The following is a 14765-nucleotide window of genomic DNA, read 5'->3' as shown; positions in this document are numbered from 1 at the left end:
CCTCTTCAGTGCAACTGATCAAATTCCCAGGTTCTCTGAGGAAGTCACTCCAACTCTGCACCATCTGTTGCGATGGAGATACAGTACAGGACTGCTCCACTGATGGGAAAAAGGAAATTTGCAGGAAAAATCTCTTCTAATTGCACAATTTAGCTGCAGGAATCTCCAACCGCTCCACTAATACATACCTGAACAGCCTGGTTGAGTCTATCAGGGCAGTCCTGCTAGGATCTTGTGACAGAGATAAGGAATTTCAAGCAGGAAATTTCCATTGTTTAGAGTCAAGGCAGCTAACGGAATGTCAATTTCTGGCAATAGGAAAGTCTTTAAAAACATAAATACAGAACAGGCCAGAACTGGGAGGACATAGAGACTATGAAGGTTTTGTAGGCTCAAGTGAGTTACAGAAATAATGAAGGGTGAGGTTATGAGGGATCTTAAACAATGAGATTTTTAAAGTAGAGGCATTTCTAAATCTTGTGCCAAATAGATAAGTAAGTACAAAGTGAATTGGACCAGATGTAATTTAGAATTAGGGATTCAGAGTTTCGGATGAGTTTGCATTTGCAAATAGAGTTAGTCAATTCCATTCTGTATCCTTCTTGATTAGCTGCCCTGTTCCTTATCCCTCATCCTTCTCTTTGATTGTAATAAGGTAACAAAAAAGGTAAGCACATATACATGACGAAACGTACTTAATTTTGATTTTATTTTCAACCGGGGTTTGCAGGTTGTAGCGTTAAGGGACTAAATGAGATGCAGATCAGTTGAGTCAACAAAGACAATCACCACTGATCAGTGAACGTAGCAGGCTGTTAAGCGTGGAGCTAAAGGACACTCAAAGACAAATATGATGCACTTGCATTTGATTTCAGTGTTGCCACACAGTCAGTAGAGTTGGTTAGCTCAGTTGGCTGAATGGCTGGTTTGTAATGCAAAGTAATACCTAACAGCATGGGTTCTATACCTGCACTCGCTGAGGTTTATCATGAAGGACTCTCCCCTTGCCTCAGGTTAAAACACCACCAGCCATCTTTCTCTATTGAGAGGGCAACCCTATGGTTGATAAGACTGTGATGACTTTATCTTTTTACATACATAAACTTTGAACTTTTCACACATCTTTCAACATGCCTTTTTCAAGCTTTATTTCAAATACAGACATGGTCTTCTGTTGCAGAAACTCAAACACTTATGCAATTTCTATCAAATCAATACATTTGGATATTTGTTACCCCAATACAATCATCAAACCTATGTTATATCCCATATCATCCTTCAATTACCTTATTTGTTGCAGACAGAATATTCACCATGAAAATTGTCAGCTTGATTTATTTGAGAATATGAAACCAAAAAAAACAAATATATTCAAGCAAAAGAAACTTGAAACTAGTGGCAGTGCTGCTCATCCATCTCACACGCTGGAAAATGGAGAAGGAAGGATACACTTTATGTATTTACCTTGAGTGATGGTGTTGAACTGAAATATTGACCATGGCCCAAGTTTATCTGAGGATTTGAGGGTGGCCTATAAACAAAGGATCTGTGCGCACTCTGTCGAGGCCATCAACACTGAGAAGCCTCTGTAAGATTAAGGTAATGTTGGGAATTCTTCTGATCTCTGTGAACATACTTGTGTTAACTTAGAGCTCAACCTGGAGACTAGGCCATGATTGAGGCTTTGATCCCTGAAGTGTTAGTCCCAATTTAAAACAAAATTTAAGTTTCATGGGTAACTTGTTATAAAAACATGGATGTGTGATCTACTTCAATCAACTCACCAGGAAACCTATTACTATTAAATGGGAATGACTGATACAGAATAGAGTGGGATAAACCTGCCAAAAAAAAAGAGTTGGGGAATTGCTTGATTCATCACTCATCACATTCGTAAGGCTGGGCTAAATAGAATAAAAAGCAGGGTCTGTCTTAGAGTCGTCGGGATGCTGTTAAGTAACCTGCAAGTCCTATTGAGTAATTATAGCAGGTGAAACCAGAGATTAGACAGAACTCAGTGGAGACCAACAAGGTTGATATCAGTATTAGAATGTTGAACTTTGAGGAATTACTCCAGAAGCCCAACATCTTTAACAAAAGATGGATGTCTTTGGACCATCTTATTATGGTGCACAAGACACTTGAGATAGGATAGAGAAGATATACTACAGCAGCAGACAGGATATCAGTTCGAGGTTTCCAAAGCCAAAAGTAAGACGGATACCATGGAGGTTTTATGTTAACTCTGTTTTCTCCTCCACAGATGCCGCCAGACCTGCTGAGCTCTTCCAGCAACTTTGTTTTCGTTCCTGATTTACAGCATCCGCAGTTCTTTTGGTTTTTATGGAGGTTTTCAATCCTCACAGTGATCAAATGCTAGGTGAGACCAGGAAACAGGATTAATTTAAGAAATAATCCTAAGTTTAAGAAACAGGAGGAAGCTACAATAGAAAGTCAGCATTCCAGAAGGAAGCGATTAGCAAAATAGTCTTGAATTTATATTCAGATATTTTCCTATGTTCAGCTGCAAAGACAAGTAGATATGTGATTGCTTCTTCCAAAAGATCCAGAAAATGGCTGGCATCTGGTAATGCAGCATATAGAGAGTTTAGTCAGAAATCTCTATTCCGATCTTAAAATAATGTATACATAGAGAATCGACTTGTGAACTTTGAAAGGCAATGGGATAATGATTCTATCAAACCTTTCTTTTAAAATAATTAATGATAAATGGCAAAAGAAGTAAATCAGACAGCATATCCTTCCCAGTAAAGAAAATAATATTCATCTTAAAAGTAGTTGTGCTTGATGCTTGACAAACAGAACCTTGTGGCATCCTCTAGGTGACTTTTCTGCAGCTTGAGGTTTGGTTCTATGCTTAGCCATCTAGAAATGAACCAGAAAAAAGAAAATTCAAAACAGAATTAAGTTGTTAATGGAACATACTTAACAAGGAAAAATATATTTCCAGCTTCCAAGTGAATGACCCGAATCTATTAAAACCCTGACCGCAAGTTTGATTAATTTTAAATCAGCTGAATAATAACAACACAGCAATTTGCATTTTCTCTTGCAGTTTTAATGCTATGAAATGTCCCAAGGACCAAACCTTTATGCCAACGCAGCTGACATAGGACGAAAGTTTGAGAAAACTTTTAAAAGTATCATAAAGGGATGAGAAAGAAGTAAAGATGCAGATGTTTGGGAGTGGAGTTCCAGTGCTTATGGTACAGGCACTTGAAGGCACAGTCAATGATGGCCATGATGTGGCGGTGCTGGTGTTGGACTGGGATGGACAAAGTTAGAAGTCACATGACACCAGGTTATAGTCAACCGGTTTATTTGAAATTACAAGCTTTCAGAGCGCTGCTCCTTCATCAGGTGAGGTGACTTCACCTGACGAAGGAGCAGGGCTCGGAAAGCTTGTGATTTCTAATAAACCGGTTGACTATAACCTGGTGTCATGTGACTTCTAACAAATGCTCTCCCACCGAGAGATCTGGCATCTGGCCTGGTTCATTGCCAAGAACCAAATCCAATATGGCCTCCCCTCTAGTTGGCCTATCTACATATTGAGTCAGAAATCCTTCCTGGACACATCTGACAAAATCTGCTCCATCCAAACTATTTGCACTTAGGAGGTTCCTGTCGATACTAGGGAAGTAGAAGTCACCCATGATAACAACCCTATTGCTTCTGCACCTTTCCAAAATCTGTCTCTCAATCTGTTCCTCAGTGTCTCTGTTGCTATTGGGGATCTATCGAAAACTCCCAATAAAGTGACTGCTTCTTTCCTGTTTCTGACTTCCACCTATACTGACTCAGTGGAGAAACCCTCCTCCACGACCTCCCTTTCTGCAGCTGTGATACTATCCCCTGATTAACAATGCCACTCCCCCACCTCTTTTATCTCCCTCCCTATGCTGGGGACCACTGCAACAGGCTGAGATGCGTTGCTCAATATGGAAGAGCACTGCTTCAGCAGTTAAGGGAGGAAATTTTGTGGTAATCAGCGGGATGTTTCCTTACCCACATTTATCCTGATGACAAGAAGCTTTATGGGGTCTAGAGTCAATGTTGAGGACAACATTCTTCTAACTGGATCCTACTGTGCCACCATCTCTGCTGGGTCTATGCAGGGACAGTGTTGGTGTTGCCTAAGGCCTTGTCTGTAAATATGATTCCATGAGTATGATTATGTCAGGCTATTGCTTGTCTGACTGTGAGGCAGTTTTTGCAACTTGTGCACGAGCTCCCAATGTTAGGAAGGATGACTTTGCAGGGTTGACAGGACCGTGTTTGCCGTCATTGTTTCTGGTCCCTAGATTGATGCCAGGTGGTCCATCTGGTTTTTATCCTATTTATTCTTTTGATTGGTTGATGCAACAAAATGACTTGCTAGACCTGCTGTGGGTCGGAGTCATACGTAAGCCAGACAAGGACAGCAATTTGCTTCCTTAATGGACGTTAGTGAGCCAGATGGGTTTTACAACTGGATGCCTACCTTGAAGAAGTTACCCTCCTCCCTCCGGCAATGGTTCATTAGGTTTTAATTCCACACTTCTATGGAATTCATATTCCACCATCTGCCATGATGGGATCTGAATCAATGAGTCGAGGACAATAATACCAGCATTTGTGGATTATTGTGCTGCGATCAATGCCATGGCCTCCCTTTCTCAGAGAAAATTAAGGATTGGCAATAAATGCTGGCCTTTCCAGCAATCCTCATATTCCATGAACAAATGAAAGAAAAAAGGTCTGCCCAACTACTGTCTGAAAAATCCAGACAGAAAATGGTCAGCACTCCTTTCCTCATGAGATATTGACTTTCATCACTAGAATAAGTTGAGCGAATCCCCTCCGAACTATGTGCAACACAATTCTATCCAAATAAGGAGACCAAAATTGTATACTTTAGATATAGTCTCTCTAAACTGCTGATGCAACTAACCTTAATACAGCTGCAGTACAATTTTCCTACTCTTACATTACGTAAATGCCTTCTGAATGCCCTCACTTGCCTCCCAAATCACTGGCTGCACCTTCAAACTAACTTTTTATGATTCATGTACCAGGAAACACAGATTCTTTTTTTCATTCACGGGATGAGGGCATCACTGGCTAGGCCAGCATTTAGTGCTAATCCCTAATTGCCCAGAGGCCACGTTAGAGTCAACCCCATTGTCTGCATCATCAAGTTCTGCAGTCTCTCTCTCTCTCTCTATTTCAACAGTAGACTACTTTTCTACTCGGCAAGCAAGTCAACAACCTCACCCACAACCCGAGCTACAGATCTTTGCCAAAACTTTGAACACCTACGGGTGTAAACACGCTAAAAATTGCACGGCAATGGGAAAACTTCGCCAAACAACTGAGCTCTACCTGCGAACAACTCCACTTTCTCCATGAAAGCCTCAGGAACCAGGTACCGCCCTGCAGCGTGAAATACAAACCTCCACTCAACAACCCACAGGCTATAAAATAGCCGAACAGAACGAACGGAGAATGCTACGAGCAATGATTAATAAAAACCAAAAGAACTGCAGATGCTGTAAATCAGGAACAAAAACAAAGTTGCTGGAAAAGCTCAGCAGGTCTGGCAGCATCTGTGGAGGAGAAAACAGAGTTAACGTTTCGGGTCCGGTGACCCTACCTCAGAACATTCAGAACCGAAGGATCTGAAGGAGGATCTAGGCCCGAAACGTCAGCTTTCCTGCTCCTCTGATGCTGCTTGGCCTGCTGTGTTCATCCAGCTCTACACCTTGTTATCTCAGACTTCACGGCTGCCCTGGAAACTACATTAAAAGACAACAGACTCATGGACGAAACACAAGCCATCCGACAAATTATAATCCCCACACTACACAGAAGGAACAAATGGGACACCCTGAGCACATCAGAGAGAAAAGCACTAGATAAACTCAAGGCAGACAAGAACATTTTAATCCTCCCAGCAGACAAAGGACGCATGACTGTTATTATGAACAAACCAGACTACGTTAAAAAAAGCACAGGCATTACTTGCAGATACAACCACTTACCAACAGGTGGCAATAGACCCAACACCGCAGCAATGTAACAGGATCACCCAGACACTAAAGCGGCTAATGAATGCAGGGCAGATAACCAAAACAGACTTCATAAGAATGAAACTAGAAGGCACAAACACCCCCAACTTCTATAGACTGTCTAAAGTACATAAACCAGACATCCCTCTCAGACCCACTGTTTCCCTACCAGGCACACCTTCACACAAACTGACTAAGGACCTACAACAGAGATTGAAACACCAAGAGACAGATCACCCCATCCCATTCACTCAACCCAAGATTTCCTCGATACCCTCAAGAACATAAAAATCAGCGACGACGAGATCATGGTATCTTTTGACATCACAGCTTTATTCACATCAATCAACATCTCACTAGCCAAAGAAACAGTGGCCACATTACCAGAGGAAGCAGCAACGCAGACCAGCAGTTCAATCATCTAATGACAACATACTGAAACTACTAGACCTCTGCCTCACCACACGCTTCGTCTTTAATGGTCGAGTATACAAACAGATCAACTGTACACCCAATGGGGTCACCCATCTCAGGTCTCATTGCAGAAGCAGTCATGCAAAGACGAGAACACACCAACCTCCCCCGCATTCAACCTAAACTGTGGATCTGGTACAGAGACGACACATTTGTCATTATTAAACACAACAAATTAGAAGACACCCACCACCTCATCAACAGCATATTTGCAGGGATTAAACTCACAAAGGAAGAGGAAAACAACATTCAACTTCCGTTTCTGAATGTTAAAGTTGAGTGTATGACCAATGGGGAGTTCCAAACCTCAGTATACAGAAAAGCAATGCTTACTGATCAAATCCTTAACTTCCACAGCAACCACCCCAACACCCACAACCAAAGCTGCATTAGGACACTATTTAAATGGGCCACAACACTCTGCAACACCACGGAACTATGCAGGAAAAAGGAAGAGCATCTATATAAAATCCTCACTATAAACAGATATCCCCGCAACTTCATCCACAGATGCCTACTAAACAGACAACAGGAGGACACAGTACACTCTAACACATTGGCTGCACTACTCTACATCAAGAACATATCAGAACTGACAACAAGACTCCTAAGACCACTAGGAATCATGGGGCCCACAAGCCCACAGCCGCTCTACGACAAACACTTACAAGGATTAAAGACTCCATTCCCACAACATGCAGAACCAACGTGGTTTACAAAATACTATGCAACGACTGCCACAAACATTACATCGGACAGACAGGAAAGAAACTAGCCAACAGAATATATGAACATCAACTAGCAGCAAAACTGCACGACGAACTCTCCTTAATATTGGGACACTCAGACAATGAAGGCCATTTATTTAACTGGGACAAGGTAACCATAGTAGCCCAAGCCAAACATAGACACACACGGGAATTCCTAGAGGCATGGTTCTCCACCCGTAATGCAATCAACAAACACACAGGATTGGATCCCATATACAAACCCATACAGATCAAAACCGGAAATGATAGTACTCACCATAACAGACCAAACAGTTTAATTCCAACCAGAGTAGGGTAACACTGCTTCATTGGAGGCTCCATTGATAACATTACCTAGCATGGTGATGAATTGTCGGAATGAAAACAATTCAGCTCGGCGAGCAAGTCAACAACCTTACTTTTCTACTTTACATGTGAAAGCGGACAAATTCAAAATTTCCCACATTATACTCCATCTACCAAATTTTTGCCCACTCACTTAACCTACTTCTATCCCTACATAGGCTCTCAGAAGGACAGTCTAATTTCTTACCTATCTTGGTGTCGTTGGTAAATTCACATATAATCTATCCTACATCAATGTCATTGATATTGATTGTAAATAGCTGAAGTCCAAGCCCTGATTTCTGTGGCACTCTTGTGTCTTAGTAACCTGAAAATACTTACTAGAAGCTAACTGATCCTTTACGCGTGCTAATATGTTCTTGTCTAATGTAGTAATCTTTGTTTGGCCTCTTACCAAATGCGTTTTGGAAATCCGAGTACATCATTTAACGTGTCACAACTTACATTGATGTCTTGGATGCAGGGATAGAAGTTACTACAGCAAAACTTGTAGATGACACCAAAATAGTTTGGAATATAAGTTGTAATGAAGAAATAAGAAATTCACAAATGGATATTCATGGGTGAAAGAGCCAAAGTTTGGCAGATACCATTTAAGTGAGAGGTTATCTATTTTGGTCAGAAGAGAAGAAAGGCAACTTATCATCCAATTGGAGAGAAATTTCAGAATGCTTTGGTGCAGAGGGATCTACGTGTCCTTGTGCATGAATTGCATATGCCTAGTATGCAGGCACAGCAGGTAATAAGGAAGGTAAACTGAATTTAGGCATTTATTGCTAAAAGAAGACAGTACAAAAGTAGGGAAGTGTTCCTACAACTATACAAGGCATTAATGAGATCACAGAAAGTCATAGAGTCATACAGCACAGAAACAGACCCTTCGGTCCAACTTATCCATGCTTACCAGATATCCGATATAAATCTAGTCCCATTTGCCAGCATTTACCCCATATCCCTCTAAACCATCCAGACGCCTCTTAAATGTTGTAATTGTACCAGCCTCCACCACCTCCTTTGGCAGCTCATTCCACACACGCACCACCCTCTGCGTGAAAAACTTGCCCCTTAGCTCCCTTTTATATCTTTACCACCTCAGCTTAAACCCATCCCCTCTAGTTTTGGACTCCCCCACCCAGAGAAAAGACCTTGGCTATTCACCCTGTCCACACCCCTCCTGATTTTATAAACCTCTATAATGTGACCCGTTAGCCTCCAATGTACCAGGGAAATAGCCCCAACTTATTAAGTCTCTCCCTGTAGCTCAAACCCTCCAACCCTGGCAACATCCTCGTAAATCTTTTCTGAACCCTTTCAACTTTCACAGCATTCTTCCTATTGGAAGGAGACCAGAATTGCATGCAGTATTCCAAAAGTAGCCTAACCAATGTCCTGTACAGCCACAACATGACCTCCCAACTCCTGTACTCAATGCATTAACCAATAAAGGCAAACATATCAAACATCTGAAATACTGTGAGCAATTTTAGTTCCCTTACTTGAGAAGGGATGTAATTGCATTGGAGCTGGTTCAGAGAAGGTACACCAGAATGATTCCAGACTAAGTGGTTTGTCTTTTGAAGTGAGATTGAGCTATTTAGGTCTTTAGTAGTTTAGACAACTGAGAGATCTAACTGAGGTATAAAAGTTGCTAAAGGGAATTGACAAAGGAGGCAGAGAAAGGATGATTTCTCATTTGGGGAAATCTAGAATGAGAGATAGAGGCATGGAATGCATTGCCGGAGAGGGTAGTGGAGTCGGCCTCATTAGGGGCATTTAAGCGGCTATTAGATAGGCATATGGATGATAGTATAAGGTAGGGGTGGAGGTTAGATAGGCCTTAGGTTTAGGGTAGAAGTTCGGCACAACATCGTGGGCCGAAGGGACTGAACTGTGTTGTACAGTTCTATGTTCTATGAGGAAAAATGATTTGTCTCAAAGGGTCGTAAATCTGTAGAATTCATGTACTCCAGTGAGTGGTGTGTGTTGGTTCATTGAGTAATTTAAATGAGGAGACAGATATATTTTTAAAGCGTTAATGGTTCTGGAGAGTAGACTTGAGCCCATTATGAGATCAGCTATGGCTACGAAGGCTCATCATCATCATAGAATCCCTACAGTGTGGAAACAGGCCCTTCAGCCCCACAAGTCCACACTGACCCTCAGAGAATCCCACCCAGACCCATCCCCCTATAACCCACCTAATCTACACATCGCTGAACACTACAGGCAATTTAGCATGGCCAATCCACCTAGCCTGCACATCTTTGGACTGTGGGAGGAAACCACAGCACCTGGAGGAAGCCCACACAGACACGGGGACAATGTGCAAACTCCACACAGACAGTCACCCGAGGGTGGAATTGAACCCAGGTCCCTGGTGCTGTGAGGCAGCAGAGCTAACCACTGAGCGATTGTGCCACTTCAAGGGCTGAATGGCCTACTCTGGTGCCTAGTTTTTCTGTTCTTATGTTCATATATCCACAGGTTACCCTTTCCCTACTTTGCTGGTTCCCCGAAAATTCTAACATTTGGACCAACCCAATTATTGCATGCAGTGAGAAGGAATTTCTTCTATCAGAGGATAGTGAATCTGTAGAAATTCTTTACCACAGAGGGCTATAGAGGCTGGGTCGTTACGTATATTCAAGGCTTAGACAGATTTTTAATCAGTAATGGTATCAAGAGGTATTCAGAAAAGGCAGCGAAGTGGAGTGGAGCATTATCAGATCAGCGATCTTCTCATTAAATGGTAGCCATGATGTGGAGGTGCCGGTGTTGGATTGGGGTGGACAAGGTCAGGAGTTGCATGCCACCATGTTATAGTCCAACTGGCTTATTTGAAATCACAAGCTTTCAGAGCACTGCCCCTTCATCAGATGAAGTGAAGTCACAAACAAATACAAACTGTCAGAATAACACAGTGTGGAGCTGGAAGAACACAGCAGGCCAGGCAGCATCAGAGGAGCAGGGAAGTTGATGTTTCGGGTCAGGACCCTTCTTTCTGACGAAACATCAACTTCCCTGCTCCTCTGATGCTACCTGGCCTGCTGTGTTCCTCCAGCTCCACACTGTGTTATCTCTGACTCCAGCATCGGCAGTTCTTACTATCTGTGAACTGTTGGAATGTTGCACTACTAACTAAGACTCTAATTCCTTAGAAACCACACACACCCACCCACACACACACACACACACACACACACACACAAGTACATGGGTATCATGGGCTGAGGGAAAGACTGGGAATATTGTGCAATGTTCACAGGATTTGCTGAGATGATTCCTGTGCTGATCAGAATGCTGCTTCTCAGGTTTCCTTTCCAGATACTTCCACTTGCTTGCAGGAGTTTATACAAGTTACAGGGTGACTAGATCTCTCTTATAAAAGGTTCATGGTGTATTAGTTAAAAGTGACAGATTTATCAAACTGCTGATTACAAAATAAACTGATTTTCTTCAAGCTTAAAGTGTGTTCTTATTTCCTGCAGTGAACATAGTCAGCTATTAGACTGGTGGAGATTGGATGGTTTTTCTCTGTCTTGTTCACAGCAGCAAGCTGTTCAGCTACCTGAGAACTAATGGCATGGTTACTGGCAGGCAGAAGGTCTTTGTTATCAATCACTGGTAGCCAGTGTAAAGATCAATCTGCGATGGTCGGGAGTGGAACGCCTCATTTGGGAGCAGATGCAGCAGAGGCGGAGGAATTGGGAGTAGGGGATCGCATTCTTGCAGGAAGGTGGGTGAGAGGAGGTGTAGTGTAGACTCCCGAACATCCCAGATGTCCTCGTATTTCAAGGACCGCAACTGCCCTCCACCCCAGTGGTCGAAAATGCTCTCAACCACATCTCTTGCATTTCCCACACCTTAGCACTCACACCCCCTCCCCGCAACCAAAACAAAGACAGAATTCCCCTTTTCCTCACGTATCACCCCACTAGCTTCTGGATTCAGCGTATCATTCTCCACCACTTCCGCCACCTGCAATCTGACCCCACAACCAAGGATATATTTCCCTCCCCACCCCTATCTGCCTACCTAGGGACCGCTCTCTCCGTGACTCCCTTGTCCGCTCCACACTCCCCACTCCCCACCAGCCCCACCACACTCGGCACCTTTCCCTACAACTGCAGAAAGTTCTACACCTGCCCCTACACCTACCCCTCACCTCCATCCAAGGACCCAAAAAAACCTTCCACATCAGACAAATGTTCACCTGCACATCTGCTAATATGGTTTACTGCATCTGCTGCTCCCGATGTGGCCTCCTCTACATCGGGGAGACCAAGCGGAGGCTCGGAGACCGCTTTGTAGAGCACCTGCGCTCCGTTTGCAACAAACGACAACACCTTCCAGTCGCGAACCACTTCAATTCCCCTTCCTACTCCCTGGGCAACGTGTCCATCCTGGGCCTGCTCCAGTGTCACAACAACGCCACCCGGAAACTGGAGGAGCAGCACCTCATATTCCGCCTTGGGACCCTACAACCCAATGGTCTCAATGTGGACTTTACTAGCTTCAAAATCTCCCCACCCCCGGCCTCATCCCATGGTCAACCTTCCCTCTCATCCCTGCCTCCTTGACTTGTCCATCTTCTCTCCCAACTATCTGCTCCACCCACCTACCTGCCTTCACCTTTCACCATCCCACCGACCTTCCCCAGCCCCACCCCTCCTCTCTATTTATTTCAGAGCTCCCTTACCCCTCCCCCATTTCTGTAGAAGGGTCCCAACCCGAAACGTCAGCTTTCCTGCTCCTCTGATGCTGCCTGGCCTGCTGCGTTCCTCCAGCTCCACACTGTTTCATCTCTTTGTACTTTTCCTGAGGATTCCTGCATATTTTCAGTCACCAAAAAGATTTTATGTATCTTCCTTATAGTTTCTAAAAGTGGACTTTTTTTTATTTTTTGAACCTGGATGCAAGTGTCACAGGAAAAGCCAGGCCTTACTACCCACCCATAATTGTACCTCTGAAGGTGACAGTGAGCCAGCTTCTAGAAGGATAGCACCCTTTCTGTAGAAGATATTTGCACAGTGTTGCCATGTAGGGAGATCTATTATTTTAACCAAGGAATAATTTAGCAATGGTGATACATTTCCAAGTCAGGGGGTGTAAGTATGGAAGGTAACTTTAACATAGCAATGTTTCCATGCTGCACTGGTCTGTCTATATGGTAGGGATTCTAGATTTCAAAGGTTTTGTTTAAGTCTTAGCAAAATGCTGTAGTGTAGATGGAACACAGTGCAGCCCATATAGCCTCAGTGACAAAGGGAACAAATTTCTAAGGTTTAACATGCTTAACTCTCTTACTTATAATTCCCAGCACAGCTGTTTTGTATATCTTATATTGGTCCATCCTCTGGCAGATAGATTGATAGGCATTGGATAGCTCCAGAGTGAAGTTCTGAGTGCCAGCACGTCTGTAATGAAAGAGAGAATGCATTTTTAATGAGTGGCAACATTTCTGATCAGAAACTAGAAGAGTGAAAAGACTGATCATTGCAACAAATAAAGTATCAGCTAACGTTCAGCAACAAATCCTCATTGGAGTGTGCAAATCCAGGGATTTCATCTATTCCTGCACTCCCAGTGATCACAAATGTAGCAGGATCCATGTTGCCATTGCTTCAGCAGAGTTTGGAATTTTCAAAGCATTTGGCGTTTCAGTTCATTCTTTCTGTTGAAGACATTTGCACAGTGTTCTCACATCAGGAGATCTATGATTTTAACCAAAGGATAATGGGGGGATGGTGATATGTTTCCAAGTCAGAGTGGCATGAAGCATGGAAAGCAGTTCTAACATGGTGATGTTCCTATGCTACCCTGGCTTGTTTATATGGTACGGGTTTTAGATTCCAAAGGTTCTGTTTAAATCTGAGCAAAATGCTGCAGTGCATCTTGCAGATGGTACACAGTGCAGCCCATTTCGCCCCAGTGGCAAAGGGAACAAATAGCCAATCAGAATCATGGATTACTGGCAGGGATCATACCTAAAACAAAACAAAGTGGTCATGGTTGTTGATGGCCAATCACCAGAGCTCTAGAACATCACTCCCAGGAGTTCAAGGTAGTGTACTTGGCCCAACCATCTTCACTGCGTCCTCAATCCTTTGTTTCTTTATAAAGTCAAAAATGGGGGTGTTTGTTGATGATTACAGTGTTCAGTGCTATACATGACTCCTCAGATACTGAAGTAGCCACCACCAGTGTACAGCAAGATCTGGTCAATATCGTGGCTTGGACTCATAAATGTCAAGCAATATTCATGTCACATAATTGCTGGGCAATGACCATCTCCGGCAAAACAAAACTAACCATCTCTCTCCTGATGGTCAATGATATTTTGTCTGAATTACCCATCATCAATGTCCTGCGAGTTACTTCTAACTAAAAACTTAACTGGAACAATCATGTAAATGCTGCGGCTATAGCAGCAGGTCAGAAGTTATTCATAGTAAATTAGGGCGAGGCGATGACCTAGTGACATTAATCCAGAAACTGAACTAATGTTCTTGTGGACTCAGGTGTGAATCCCACCATGGCAGACAGTTTAATTTGAATTCAATGAAACAATGAATATTGGATTTAAGAGTCTAATGATGACCATGAGACCATTGTGAATTGTCAGGAAAAACCCATCTTGTTCACTTATATCCTTTAGGGAAGGAAATCTGCAATCCTTACCTGGTATGGCCTACATGTGACTCCTGACCCACAGAAATGTGGTTGACTCTTAACTGCACTCTGGGCAGTTAGGGATGGGCATAAAATGCTGGCCTAGCCAGTGATGCCCACGTCCTGTGAGTGAATTAAAAAAAACCACCTCTTGACTCCTCACAGTCCAACCATTGTCCACAAGACACAAGTCAGAGATGTGATTGAATATTTCCCACTTGCCTACAAACAGACGCCAGATGCAGGAGCTGACTACTCGGCCCCTCGAGCATTCTTTACCATTCAATAAGATCATGACTAACCTGATTATTCCATATTCCCACCTATCTGTAATAACTTTTCACCCACTTTTTGATCAAGAATCTACTTACCTCTGCTTTTAAAATATTCAAGTAGTCTGCCTCCATTGCCTTTTAAGGAAGAGGGTTCCAAA

The 14765-nt window shown here is 43.0% G+C and overlaps 1 long non-coding RNA gene across 1 annotated transcript; it reads right to left on the bottom strand.

Annotated features, from left to right (window-relative positions):
• Positions 1 to 1123: 1123 nt before the first annotated feature.
• On the bottom strand, positions 1124 to 14240 carry LOC125484376. Its single transcript, XR_007263198.1, has 3 exons — positions 12968 to 14240; positions 7572 to 7648; positions 1124 to 2886 (listed from the first exon to the last, which is right to left on the bottom strand). It is a non-coding gene; the product is annotated as an uncharacterized LOC125484376 (long non-coding RNA).
• Positions 14241 to 14765: the final 525 nt, after the last annotated feature.

Source organism: Rhincodon typus, chromosome 11 (genome assembly GCF_021869965.1).
Source record: "Rhincodon typus isolate 14 chromosome 11, sRhiTyp1.1, whole genome shotgun sequence".
Taxonomy (NCBI): domain Eukaryota; kingdom Metazoa; phylum Chordata; class Chondrichthyes; order Orectolobiformes; family Rhincodontidae; genus Rhincodon; species Rhincodon typus.
Note: the sequence above shows the minus strand (reverse complement) of the source record. Positions and strands in the feature narration are given on the sequence as shown.